The sequence below is a fragment of the Phyllobates terribilis genome, unplaced genomic scaffold (assembly GCF_046119375.1).
Source record: "Phyllobates terribilis strain yellow unplaced genomic scaffold, ASM4611937v1 Scaffold_414__1_contigs__length_1644244, whole genome shotgun sequence".
In the NCBI taxonomy this organism is placed as follows: Eukaryota; Metazoa; Chordata; class Amphibia; order Anura; family Dendrobatidae; genus Phyllobates; species Phyllobates terribilis.
Window position 1 is genome coordinate 1,505,626 of NW_027363174.1, and position 13,103 is coordinate 1,518,728.

The 13,103-nt window shown below is 45.1% G+C and overlaps 10 non-coding genes across 10 annotated transcripts; all 10 read right to left on the reverse strand.

Annotated features, from left to right (window-relative positions):
- Window positions 1-79: 79 nt before the first annotated feature.
- LOC141225914 (U2 spliceosomal RNA) lies at window positions 80-270 on the reverse strand. The gene has a single exon (XR_012293146.1). It is a non-coding gene; the product is annotated as a U2 spliceosomal RNA (small nuclear RNA).
- A 1,120-nt stretch (window positions 271-1,390) lies between these two features.
- Window positions 1,391-1,581, reverse strand: LOC141226064 (U2 spliceosomal RNA). The gene has a single exon (XR_012293294.1). It is a non-coding gene; the product is annotated as a U2 spliceosomal RNA (small nuclear RNA).
- A 1,121-nt stretch (window positions 1,582-2,702) lies between these two features.
- LOC141226024 (U2 spliceosomal RNA) lies at window positions 2,703-2,893 on the reverse strand. The gene has a single exon (XR_012293254.1). It is a non-coding gene; the product is annotated as a U2 spliceosomal RNA (small nuclear RNA).
- A 1,122-nt stretch (window positions 2,894-4,015) lies between these two features.
- Window positions 4,016-4,206, reverse strand: LOC141225915 (U2 spliceosomal RNA). The gene has a single exon (XR_012293147.1). It is a non-coding gene; the product is annotated as a U2 spliceosomal RNA (small nuclear RNA).
- Window positions 4,207-5,327: 1,121 nt separating this feature from the next.
- On the reverse strand, window positions 5,328-5,518 carry LOC141225916 (U2 spliceosomal RNA). Its single transcript, XR_012293148.1, has one exon. It is a non-coding gene; the product is annotated as a U2 spliceosomal RNA (small nuclear RNA).
- Window positions 5,519-6,638: 1,120 nt separating this feature from the next.
- LOC141225917 (U2 spliceosomal RNA) lies at window positions 6,639-6,829 on the reverse strand. The gene has a single exon (XR_012293149.1). It is a non-coding gene; the product is annotated as a U2 spliceosomal RNA (small nuclear RNA).
- Window positions 6,830-7,947: 1,118 nt separating this feature from the next.
- Window positions 7,948-8,138, reverse strand: LOC141225996 (U2 spliceosomal RNA). Its single transcript, XR_012293226.1, has one exon. It is a non-coding gene; the product is annotated as a U2 spliceosomal RNA (small nuclear RNA).
- A 1,121-nt stretch (window positions 8,139-9,259) lies between these two features.
- Window positions 9,260-9,450, reverse strand: LOC141225918 (U2 spliceosomal RNA). The gene has a single exon (XR_012293150.1). It is a non-coding gene; the product is annotated as a U2 spliceosomal RNA (small nuclear RNA).
- Window positions 9,451-10,572: 1,122 nt separating this feature from the next.
- LOC141226200 (U2 spliceosomal RNA) lies at window positions 10,573-10,762 on the reverse strand. The gene has a single exon (XR_012293424.1). It is a non-coding gene; the product is annotated as a U2 spliceosomal RNA (small nuclear RNA).
- A 1,121-nt stretch (window positions 10,763-11,883) lies between these two features.
- Window positions 11,884-12,074, reverse strand: LOC141225920 (U2 spliceosomal RNA). The gene has a single exon (XR_012293152.1). It is a non-coding gene; the product is annotated as a U2 spliceosomal RNA (small nuclear RNA).
- Between the last annotated feature and the right edge of the window lie 1,029 nt (window positions 12,075-13,103).

The following is a 13,103-nucleotide window of genomic DNA, read 5'->3' on the forward strand; positions in this document are numbered from 1 at the left end:
TCCCAAAATCCGACAAACAAGCAAAATGAACAAAAAGCATTGAATTCAATTCTTTCTGATTTTAGAAACTGCATTAAAGAAGGGGTGCACCGGTCCTGGAGATACTGCAATACCAGGTCAATGCGTGGAGTGGACAGAGCAAGCTCTTTTTCCATCTCCCTGTTCTAAAAATCCATTTAATATATGGTCCCCAGATAGGGGACGTATCAGATATTAAACTGATAAGAACAGATACTACACTTGATCTTAGCCAAAAGGCCGAGAAGCGATAACCAGAATTGGTTTCCGACTACGGTGCCACCCAAGGATTCTGAAAAGTCCATTTGTGGAGATGGCCACCTGGACTCCCGTTAAGAAGACATGCTGTCAACCTCTAGACCCCTCACATGCCTGCACTTTTCGGCTTGCTGCTGCTGCAATCCACGCGTTTTAGATCTGGATAACTCCACCTCTTTTAGCACAGTACCCTCAACCCCCGGCTGTTCCCACCCGCCTCAACACCGTTGGAAGGGAGGAGAACCAATTAAGGCGGGGGGGGGGTGGAACGAGCAGCTGTCTACCCTTAGCAGGAGGGTTGCTGATTAATTACCTCTCCTGCTGCTGCTGCTGCTGGCTGTCCAGCAGCAGACTGAAGGTGGCTGCTGCTGTGCGCAGGTATATAAAGGCTCAGAGCCTATTATGACACGCGCAGCCAGCGTTCCATTGCCACATTCCGTCTACTGCAGGCGGGATACCTGGATGGCTGAATGTCACTGAGAAGCTCACAGAGACCGCCATAAGCAACAGTTTAAAAGAATGCCACAGACTAATCAACCAAACTTTTTGGGTTGGTTTCTCTTTTATAGTCTGCAGGCATTAAATGAAAGAAGTCAGTGTTCCAGCAGAGGGAGACAACGTTTCAGAAAAGGCATTGTAGCAAACCAAAAAAGAAATTTTAAGCGCAGCAGAGTAACCAGCTCACATACCTGTTAGCTCAGGTGAGTTTAAAAGGCTGCTGTTGATAACAAGGGCATTTGCTAAATAGATGGTGTGTGTGCAACAATATACTGAAAGGTCAATTATATTGTGCAGCTTATCTCACCACCTGTAGTTATTTAGGTGAAAGCTCCAAAATGCTTGCCTAATATGTCTGTTTATCCAAAAGGAAGTATAGAGGGAGAGCTAGATAGATAGCATTGCATTACATTACATTACATGGCAATGCAATGCACAGTTGCTGAAGTTGAACCAAAATGAGCTTGTCATCTGGCTTCTGCAACTTTTAACATGAAAAATCCAATGAGGAGAAGAAAAGCAAAGCCAAAGAGTCCATCCCAAAATCCGACAAACAAGCAAAATGAACAAAAAGCATTGAATTCAATTCTTTCTGATTTTAGAAACTGCATTAAAGAAGGGGTGCACCGGTCCTGGAGATACTGCAATACCAGGTCAATGCGTGGAGTATACAGAGCAAGCTCTTTTTCCATCTCCCTGTTCTAAAAATCCATTTAATATATGGTCCCCAGATAGGGGACGTATCAGATATTAAACTGATAAGAACAGATACTACACTTGATCTTAGCCAAAAGGCCGAGAAGCGATAACCAGAATTGGTTTCCGACTACGGTGCCACCCAAGGATTCTGAAAAGTCCATTTGTGGAGATGGCCACCTGGACTCCCGTTAAGAAGACATGCTGTCAACCTCTAGATCCCTCACATGCCTGCACTTTTCGGCTTGCTGCTGCTGGAATCCACGCATTTTAGATCTGCATAACTCCACCTCTTTTAGCACAGTACCCTCAACCCCCGGCTGTTCCCACCCGCCTCAACACCGTTGGAAGGGAGGAGAACCAATTAAGGCGGGGGGGGGGGTGGAACGAGCAGCTGTCTACCCTTAGCAGGAGGGTTGCTGATTAATTACCTGTCCTGCTGCTGCTGCTGCTGGCTGTCCAGCAGCAGACTGAAGGTGGCTGCTGCTGTGCGCAGGTATATAAAGGCTCAGAGCCTATTATGACACGCGCAGCCAGCGTTCCATTGCCACATTCCGTCTACTGCAGGCGGGATACCTGGATGGCTGAATGTCACTGAGAAGCTCACAGAGACCGCCATAAGCAACAGTTTAAAAGAATGCCACAGACTAATCAACCAAACTTTTTGGGTTGGTTTCTCTTTTATAGTCTGCAGGCATTAAATGAAAGAAGTCAGTGTTCCAGCAGAGGGAGACAACGTTTCAGAAAAGGCATTGTAGCAAACCAAAAAAGAAATTTTAAGCGCAGCAGAGTAACCAGCTCACATACCTGTTAGCTCAGGTGAGTTTAAAAGGCTGCTGTTGATAACAAGGGCATTTGCTAAACAGATGGTGTGTGTGCAACAATATACTGAAAGGTCAATTATATTGTGCAGCTTATCTCACCACCTGTAGTTATTTAGGTGAAAGCTCCAAAATGCTTGCCTAATATGTCTGTTTATCCAAAAGGAAGTATAGAGGGAGAGCTAGATAGATAGCATTGCATTACATTACATTACATGGCAATGCAATGCACAGTTGCTGAAGTTGAACCAAAATGAGCTTGTCATCTGGCTTCTGCAACTTTTAACATGAAAAATCCAATGAGGAGAAGAAAAGCAAAGCCAAAGAGTCCATCCCAAAATCCGACAAACAAGCAAAATGAACAAAAAGCATTGAATTCAATTCTTTCTGATTTTAGAAACTGCATTAAAGAAGGGGTGCACCGGTCCTGGAGATACTGCAATACCAGGTCAATGCGTGGAGTGGACAGAGCAAGCTCTTTTTCCATCTCCCTGTTCTAAAAATCCATTTAATATATGGTCCCCAGATAGGGGACGTATCAGCTATTAAACTGATAAGAACAGATACTACACTTGATCTTAGCCAAAAGGCCGAGAAGCGATAACCAGAATTGGTTTCCGACTACGGTGCCATCCAAGGATTCTGAAAAGTCCATTTGTGGAGATGGCCACCTGGACTCCCGTTAAGAAGACATGCTGTCAACCTCTAGATCCCTCACATGCCTGCACTTTTCGGCTTGCTGCTGCTGCAATCCACGCGTTTTAGATCTGCATAACTCCACCTCTTTTAGCACAGTACCCTCAACCCCCGGCTGTTCCCACCCGCCTCAACACCGTTGGAAGGGAGGAGAACCAATTAAGGCGGGGGGGTGGGGTGGAACGAGCAGCTGTCTACCCTTAGCAGGAGGGTTGCTGATTAATTACCTCTCCTGCTGCTGCTGCTGCTGGCTGTCCAGCAGCAGACTGAAGGTGGCTGCTGCTGTGCGCAGGTATATAAAGGCTCAGAGCCTATTATGACACGCGCAGCCAGCGTTCCATTGCCACATTCCGTCTACTGCAGGCGGGATACCTGGATGGCTGAATGTCACTGAGAAGCTCACAGAGACCGCCATAAGCAACAGTTTAAAAGAATGCCACAGACTAATCAACCAAACTTTTTAGGTTGGTTTCTCTTTTATAGTCTGCAGGCATTAAATGAAAGAAGTCAGTGTTCCAGCAGAGGGAGACAACGTTTCAGAAAAGGCATTGTAGCAAACCAAAAAAGAAATTTTAAGCGCAGCAGAGTAACCAGCTCACATACCTGTTAGCTCAGGTGAGTTTAAAAGGCTGCTGTTGATAACAAGGGCATTTGCTAAATAGATGGTGTGTGTGCAACAATATACTGAAAGGTCAATTATATTGTGCAGCTTATCTCACCACCTGTAGTTATTTAGGTGAAAGCTCCAAAATGCTTGCCTAATATGTCTGTTTATCCAAAAGGAAGTATAGAGGGAGAGCTAGATAGATAGCATTGCATTACATTACATTACATGGCAATGCAATGCACAGTTGCTGAAGTTGAACCAAAATGAGCTTGTCATCTGGCTTCTGCAACTTTTAACATGAAAAATCCAATGAGGAGAAGAAAAGCAAAGCCAAAGAGTCCATCCCAAAATCCGACAAACAAGCAAAATGAACAAAAAGCATTGAATTCAATTCTTTCTGATTTTAGAAACTGCATTAAAGAAGGGGTGCACCGGTCCTGGAGATACTGCAATACCAGGTCAATGCGTGGAGTGGACAGAGCAAGCTCTTTTTCCATCTCCCTGTTCTAAAAATCCATTTAATATATGGTCCCCAGATAGGGGACGTATCAGATATTAAACTGATAAGAACAGATACTACACTTGATCTTAGCCAAAAGGCCGAGAAGCGATAACCAGAATTGGTTTCCGACTACGGTGCCACCCAAGGATTCTGAAAAGTCCATTTGTGGAGATGGCCACCTGGACTCCCGTTAAGAAGACATGCTGTCAACCTCTAGATCCCTCACATGCCTGCACTTTTCGGCTTGCTGCTGCTGCAATCCACGCGTTTTAGATCTGCATAACTCCACCTCTTTTAGCACAGTACCCTCAACCCCCGGCTGTTCCCACCCGCCTCAACACCGTTGGAAGGGAGGAGAACCAATTAAGGCGGGGGGGGTGGTGGAACGAGCAGCTGTCTACCCATAGCAGGAGGGTTGCTGATTAATTACCTCTCCTGCTGCTGCTGCTGCTGGCTGTCCAGCAGCAGACTGAAGGTGGCTGCTGCTGTGCGCAGGTATATAAAGGCTCAGAGCCTATTATGACACGCGCAGCCAGCGTTCCATTGCCACATTCCGTCTACTGCAGGCGGGATACCTGGATGGCTGAATGTCACTGAGAAGCTCACAGAGACCGCCATAAGCAACAGTTTAAAAGAATGCCACAGACTAATCAACCAAACTTTTTGGGTTGGTTTCTCTTTTATAGTCTGCAGGCATTAAATGAAAGAAGTCAGTGTTCCAGCAGAGGGAGACAACGTTTCAGAAAAGGCATTGTAGCAAACCAAAAAAGAAATTTTAAGCGCAGCAGAGTAACCAGCTCACATACCTGTTAGCTCAGGTGAGTTTAAAAGGCTGCTGTTGATAACAAGGGCATTTGCTAAATAGATGGTGTGTGTGCAACAATATACTGAAAGGTCAATTATATTGTGCAGCTTATCTCACCACCTGTAGTTATTTAGGTGAAAGCTCCAAAATGCTTGCCTAATATGTCTGTTTATCCAAAAGGAAGTATAGAGGGAGAGCTAGATAGATAGCATTGCATTACATTACATTACATGTCAATGCAATGCACAGTTGCTGAAGTTGAACCAAAATGAGCTTGTCATCTGGCTTCTGCAACTTTTAACATGAAAAATCCAATGAGGAGAAGAAAAGCAAAGCCAAAGAGTCCATCCCAAAATCCGACAAACAAGCAAAATGAACAAAAAGCATTGAATTCAATTCTTTCTGATTTTAGAAACTGCATTAAAGAAGGGGTGCACCGGTCCTGGAGATACTGCAATACCAGGTCAATGCGTGGAGTGGACAGAGCAAGCTCTTTTTCCATCTCCCTGTTCTAAAAATCCATTTAATATATGGTCCCCAGATAGGGGACGTATCAGATATTAAACTGATAAGAACAGATACTACACTTGATCTTAGCCAAAAGGCCGAGAAGCGATAACCAGAATTGGTTTCCGACTACGGTGCCACCCAAGGATTCTGAAAAGTCCATTAGTGGAGATGGCCACCTGGACTCCCGTTAAGAAGACATGCTGTCAACCTCTAGATCCCTCACATGCCTGCACTTTTCGGCTTGCTGCTGCTGCAATCCACGCGTTTTAGATCTGCATAACTCCACCTCTTTTAGCACAGTACCCTCAACCCCCGGCTGTTCCCACCCGCCTCAACACCGTTGGAAGGGAGGAGAACCAATTAAGGCGGGGGGGGGGTGGAACGAGCAGCTGTCTACCCTTAGCAGGAGGGTTGCTGATTAATTACCTCTCCTGCTGCTGCTGCTGCTGGCTGTCCAGCAGCAGACTGAAGGTGGCTCCTGCTGTGCGCAGGTATATAAATGCTCAGAGCCTATTATGACACGCGCAGCCAGCGTTCCATTGCCACATTCCGTCTACTGCAGGCGGGATACCTGGATGGCTGAATGTCACTGAGAAGCTCACAGAGACCGCCATAAGCAACAGTTTAAAAGAATGCCACAGACTAATCAACCAAACTTTTTGGGTTGGTTTCTCTTTTATAGTCTGCAGGCATTAAATGAAAGAAGTCAGTGTTCCAGCAGAGGGAGACAACGTTTCAGAAAAGGCATTGTAGCAAACCAAAAAAGAAATTTTAAGCGCAGCAGAGTAACCAGCTCACATACCTGTTAGCTCAGGTGAGTTTAAAAGGCTGCTGTTGATAACAAGGGCATTTGCTAAATAGATGGTGTGTGTGCAACAATATACTGAAAGGTCAATTATATTGTGCAGCTTATCTCACCACCTGTAGTTATTTAGGTGAAAGCTCCAAAATGCTTGCCTAATATGTCTGTTTATCCAAAAGGAAGTATAGAGGGAGAGCTAGATAGATAGCATTGCATTACATTACATTACATGGCAATGCAATGCACAGTTGCTGAAGTTGAACCAAAATGAGCTTGTCATCTGGCTTCTGCAACTTTTAACATGAAAAATCCAATGAGGAGAAGAAAAGCAAAGCCAAAGAGTCCATCCCAAAATCCGACAAACAAGCAAAATGAACAAAAAGCATTGAATTCAATTCTTTCTGATTTTAGAAACTGCATTAAAGAAGGGGTGCACCGGTCCTGGAGATACTGCAATACCAGGTCAATGCGTGGAGTGGACAGAGCAAGCTCTTTTTCCATCTCCCTGTTCTAAAAATCCATTTAATATATGGTCCCCAGATAGGGGACGTATCAGATATTAAACTGATAAGAACAGATACTACACTTGATCTTAGCCAAAAGGCCGAGAAGCGATAACCAGAATTGGTTTCCGACTACGGTGCCACCCAAGGATTCTGAAAAGTCCATTTGTGGAGATGGCCACCTGGACTCCCGTTAAGAAGACATGCTGTCAACCTCTAGATCCCTCACATGCCTGCACTTTTCGGCTTGCTGCTGCTGCAATCCACGCGTTTTAGATCTGCATAACTCCACCTCTTTTAGCACAGTACCCTCAACCCCCGGCTGTTCCCACCCGCCTCAACACCGTTGGAAGGGAGGAGAACCAATTAAGGCGGGGGGGGTGGAACGAGCAGCTGTCTACCCTTAGCAGGAGGGTTGCTGATTAATTACCTCTCCTGCTGCTGCTGCTGCTGGCTGTCCAGCAGCAGACTGAAGGTGGCTGCTGCTGTGCGCAGGTATATAAAGGCTCAGAGCCTATTATGACACGCGCAGCCAGCGTTCCATTGCCACATTCCGTCTACTGCAGGCGGGATACCTGGATGGCTGAATGTCACTGAGAAGCTCACAGAGACCGCCATAAGCAACAGTTTAAAAGAATGCCACAGACTAATCAACCAAACTTTTTGGGTTGGTTTCTCTTTTATAGTCTGCAGGCATTAAATGAAAGAAGTCAGTGTTCCAGCAGAGGGAGACAACGTTTCAGAAAAGGCATTGTAGCAAACCAAAAAAGAAATTTTAAGCGCAGCAGAGTAACCAGCTCACATACCTGTTAGCTCAGGTGAGTTTAAAAGGCTGCTGTTGATAACAAGGGCATTTGCTAAATAGATGGTGTGTGTGCAACAATATACTGAAAGGTCAATTATATTGTGCAGCTTATCTCACCACCTGTAGTTATTTAGGTGAAAGCTCCAAAATGCTTGCCTAATATGTCTGTTTATCCAAAAGGAAGTATAGAGGGAGAGCTAGATAGATAGCATTGCATTACATTACATTACATGGCAATGCAATGCACAGTTGCTGAAGTTGAACCAAAATGGGCTTGTCATCTGGCTTCTGCAACTTTTAACATGAAAAATCCAATGAGGAGAAGAAAAGCAAAGCCAAAGAGTCCATCCCAAAATCCGACAAACAAGCAAAATGAACAAAAAGCATTGAATTCAATTCTTTCTGATTTTAGAAACTGCATTAAAGAAGGAGTGCACCGGTCCTGGAGATACTGCAATACCAGGTCAATGCGTGGAGTGGACAGAGCAAGCTCTTTTTCCATCTCCCTGTTCTAAAAATCCATTTAATATATGGTCCCCAGATAGGGGACGTATCAGATATTAAACTGATAAGAACAGATACTACACTTGATCTTAGCCAAAAGGCCGAGAAGCGATAACCAGAATTGGTTTCCGACTACGGTGCCACCCAAGGATTCTGAAAAGTCCATTTGTGGAGATGGCCACCTGGACTCCCGTTAAGAAGACATGCTGTCAACCTCTAGATCCCTCACATGCCTGCACTTTTCGGCTTGCTGCTGCTGCAATCCACGCGTTTTAGATCTGCATAACTCCACCTCTTTTAGCACAGTACCCTCAACCCCCGGCTGTTCCCACCCGCCTCAACACTGTTGGAAGGGAGGAGAACCAATTAAGGCGGGGGGGGGGGTGGAACGAGCAGCTGTCTACCCTTAGCAGGAGGGTTGCTGATTAATTACCTCTCCTGCTGCTGCTGCTGCTGGCTGTCCAGCAGCAGACTGAAGGTGGCTGCTGCTGTGCGCAGGTATATAAAGGCTCTGAGCCTATTATGACACGCGCAGCCAGCGTTCCATTGCCACATTCCGTCTACTGCAGGCGGGATACCTGGATGGCTGAATGTCACTGAGAAGCTCACAGAGACCGCCATAAGCAACAGTTTAAAAGAATGCCACAGACTAATCAACCAAACTTTTTGGGTTGGTTTCTCTTTTATAGTCTGCAGGCATTAAATGAAAGAAGTCAGTGTTCCAGCAGAGGGAGACAACGTTTCAGAAAAGGCATTGTAGCAAACCAAAAAAGAAATTTTAAGCGCAGCAGAGTAACCAGCTCACATACCTGTTAGCTCAGGTGAGTTTAAAAGGCTGCTGTTGATAACAAGGGCATTTGCTAAATAGATGGTGTGTGTGCAACAATATACTGAAAGGTCTATTATATTGTGCAGCTTATCTCACCACCTGTAGTTATTTAGGTGAAAGCTCCAAAATGCTTGCCTAATATGTCTGTTTATCCAAAAGGAAGTATAGAGGGAGAGCTAGATAGATAGCATTGCATTACATTACATTACATGGCAATGCAATGCACAGTTGCTGAAGTTGAACCAAAATGAGCTTGTCATCTGGCTTCTGCAACTTTTAACATGAAAAATCCAATGAGGAGAAGAAAAGCAAAGCCAAAGAGTCCATCCCAAAATCCGACAAACAAGCAAAATGAACAAAAAGCATTGAATTCAATTCTTTCTGATTTTAGAAACTGCATTAAAGAAGGGGTGCACCGGTCCTGGAGATACTGCAATACCAGGTCAATGCGTGGAGTGGACAGAGCAAGCTCTTTTTCCATCTCCCTGTTCTAAAAATCCATTTAATATATGGTCCCCAGATAGGGGACGTATCAGATATTAAACTGATAAGAACAGATACTACACTTGATCTTAGCCAAAAGGCCGAGAAGCGATAACCAGAATTGGTTTCCGACTACGGTGCCACCCAAGGATTCTGAAAAGTCCATTTGTGGAGATGGCCACCTGGACTCCCGTTAAGAAGACATGCTGTCAACCTCTAGATCCCTCACATGCCTGCACTTTTCGGCTTGCTGCTGCTGCAATCCACGCGTTTTAGATCTGCATAACTCCACCTCTTTTAGCACAGTACCCTCAACCCCCGGCTGTTCCCACCCGCCTCAACACCGTTGGAAGGGAGGAGAGCCAATTAAGGCGGGGGGGGGGGGTGGAACGAGCAGCTGTCTACCCTTAGCAGGAGGGTTGCTGATTAATTACCTCTCCTGCTGCTGCTGCTGCTGGCTGTCCAGCAGCAGACTGAAGGTGGCTGCTGCTGTGCGCAGGTATATAAAGGCTCAGAGCCTATTATGACACGCGCAGCCAGCGTTCCATTGCCACATTCCGTCTACTGCAGGCGGGATACCTGGATGGCTGAATGTCACTGAGAAGCTCACAGAGACCGCCATAAGCAACAGTTTAAAAGAATGCCACAGACTAATCAACCAAACTTTTTGGGTTGGTTTCTCTTTTATAGTCTGCAGGCATTAAATGAAAGAAGTCAGTGTTCCAGCAGAGGGAGACAACGTTTCAGAAAAGGCATTGTAGCAAACCAAAAAAGAAATTTTAAGCGCAGCAGAGTAACCAGCTCACATACCTGTTAGCTCAGGTGAGTTTAAAAGGCTGCTGTTGATAACAAGGGCATTTGCTAAATAGATGGTGTGTGTGCAACAATATACTGAAAGGTCAATTATATTGTGCAGCTTATCTCACCACCTGTAGTTATTTAGGTGAAAGCTCCAAAATGCTTGCCTAATATGTCTGTTTATCCAAAAGGAAGTATAGAGGGAGAGCTAGATAGATAGCATTGCATTACATTACATTACATGGCAATGCAATGCACAGTTGCTGAAGTTGAACCAAAATGAGCTTGTCATCTGGCTTCTGCAACTTTTAACATGAAAAATCCAATGAGGAGAAGAAAAGCAAAGCCAAATAGTCCATCCCAAAATCCGACAAACAAGCAAAATGAACAAAAAGCATTGAATTCAATTCTTTCTGATTTTAGAAACTGCATTAAAGAAGGGGTGCACCGGTCCTGGAGATACTGCAATACCAGGTCAATGCGTGGAGTGGACAGAGCAAGCTTTTTTCCATCTCCCTGTTCTAAAAATCCATTTAATATATGGTCCCCAGATAGGGGACGTATCAGATATTAAACTGATAAGAACAGATACTACACTTGATCTTAGCCAAAAGGCCGAGAAGCGATAACCAGAATTGGTTTCCGACTACGGTGCCACCCAAGGATTCTGAAAAGTCCATTTGTGGAGATGGCCACCTGGACTCCCGTTAAGAAGACATGCTGTCAACCTCTAGATCCCTCACATGCCTGCACTTTTCGGCTTGCTGCTGCTGCAATCCACGCGTTTTAGATCTGCATAACTCCACCTCTTTTAGCACAGTACCCTCAACCCCCGGCTGTTCCCACCCGCCTCAACACCGTTGGAAGGGAGGAGAACCAATTAAGGCGGGGGGGGGGGTGGAACGAGCAGCTGTCTACCCTTAGCAGGAGGGTTGCTGATTAATTACCTCTCCTGCTGCTGCTGCTGCTGGCTGTCCAGCAGCAGACTGAAGGTGGCTGCTGCTGTGCGCAGGTATATAAAGGCTCAGAGCCTATTATGACACGCGCAGCCAGCGTTCCATTGCCACATTCCGTCTACTGCAGGCGGGATACCTGGATGGCTGAATGTCACTGAGAAGCTCACAGAGACCGCCATAAGCAACAGTTTAAAAGAATGCCACAGACTAATCAACCAAACTTTTTGGGTTGGTTTCTCTTTTATAGTCTGCAGGCATTAAATGAAAGAAGTCAGTGTTCCAGCAGAGGGAGACAACGTTTCAGAAAAGGCATTGTAGCAAACCAAAAAAGAAATTTTAAGCGCAGCAGAGTAACCAGCTCACATACCTGTTAGCTCAGGTGAGTTTAAAAGGCTGCTGTTGATAACAAGGGCATTTGCTAAATAGATGGTGTGTGTGCAACAATATACTGAAAGGTCAATTATATTGTGCAGCTTATCTCACCACCTGTAGTTATTTAGGTGAAAGCTCCAAAATGCTTGCCTAATATGTCTGTTTATCCAAAAGGAAGTATAGAGGGAGAGCTAGATAGATAGCATTGCATTACATTACATTACATGGCAATGCAATGCACAGTTGCTGAAGTTGAACCAAAATGAGCTTGTCATCTGGCTTCTGCAACTTTTAACATGAAAAATCCAATGAGGAGAAGAAAAGCAAAGCCAAAGAGTCCATCCCAAAATCCGACAAACAAGCAAAATGAACAAAAAGCATTGAATTCAATTCTTTCTGATTTTAGAAACTGCATTAAAGAAGGGGTGCACCGGTCCTGGAGATACTGCAATACCAGGTCAATGCGTGGAGTGGACAGAGCAAGCTCTTTTTCCATCTCCCTGTTCTAAAAATCCATTTAATATATGGTCCCCAGATAGGGGACGTATCAGATATTAAACTGATAAGAACAGATACTACACTTGATCTTAGCCAAAAGGCCGAGAAGCGATAACCAGAATTGGTTTCCGACTACGGTGCCACCCAAGGATTCTGAAAAGTCCATTTGTGGAGATGGCCACCTGGACTCCCGTTAAGAAGACATGCTGTCAACCTCTAGATCCCTCACATGCCTGCACTTTTCGGCTTGCTGCTGCTGCAATCCACGCGTTTTAGATCTGCATAACTCCACCTCTTTTAGCACAGTACCCTCAACTCCCGGCTGTTCCCACCCGCCTCAACACCGTTGGAAGGGAGGAGAACCAATTAAGGCGGGGGGGGGGGTGGAACGAGCAGCTGTCTACCCTTAGCAGGAGGGTTGCTGATTAATTACCTCTCCTGCTGCTGCTGCTGCTGGCTGTCCAGCAGCAGACTGAAGGTGGCTGCTGCTGTGCGCAGGTATATAAAGGCTCAGAGCCTATTATGACACGCGCAGCCAGCGTTCCATTGCCACATTCCGTCTACTGCAGGCGGGATACCTGGATGGCTGAATGTCACTGAGAAGCTCACAGAGACCGCCATAAGCAACAGTTTAAAAGAATGCCACAGACTAATCAACCAAACTTTTTGGGTTGGTTTCTCTTTTATAGTCTGCAGGCATTAAATGAAAGAAGTCAGTGTTCCAGCAGAGGGAGACAACGTTTCAGAAAAGGCATTGTAGCAAACCAAAAAAGAAATTTTAAGCGCAGCAGAGTAACCAGCTCACATACCTGTTAGCTCAGGTGAGTTTAAAAGGCTGCTGTTGATAACAAGGGCATTTGCTAAATAGATGGTGTGTGTGCAACAATATACTGAAAGGTCAATTATATTGTGCAGCTTATCTCACCACCTGTAGTTATTTAGGTGAAAGCTCCAAAATGCTTGCCTAATATGTCTGTTTATCCAAAAGGAAGTATAGAGGGAGAGCTAGATAGATAGCATTGCATTACATTACATTACATGGCAATGCAATGCACAGTTGCTGAAGTTGAACCAAAATGAGCTTGTCATCTGGCTTCTGCAACTTTTAACATGAAAAATCCAATTAGGAGAAGAAAAGCAAA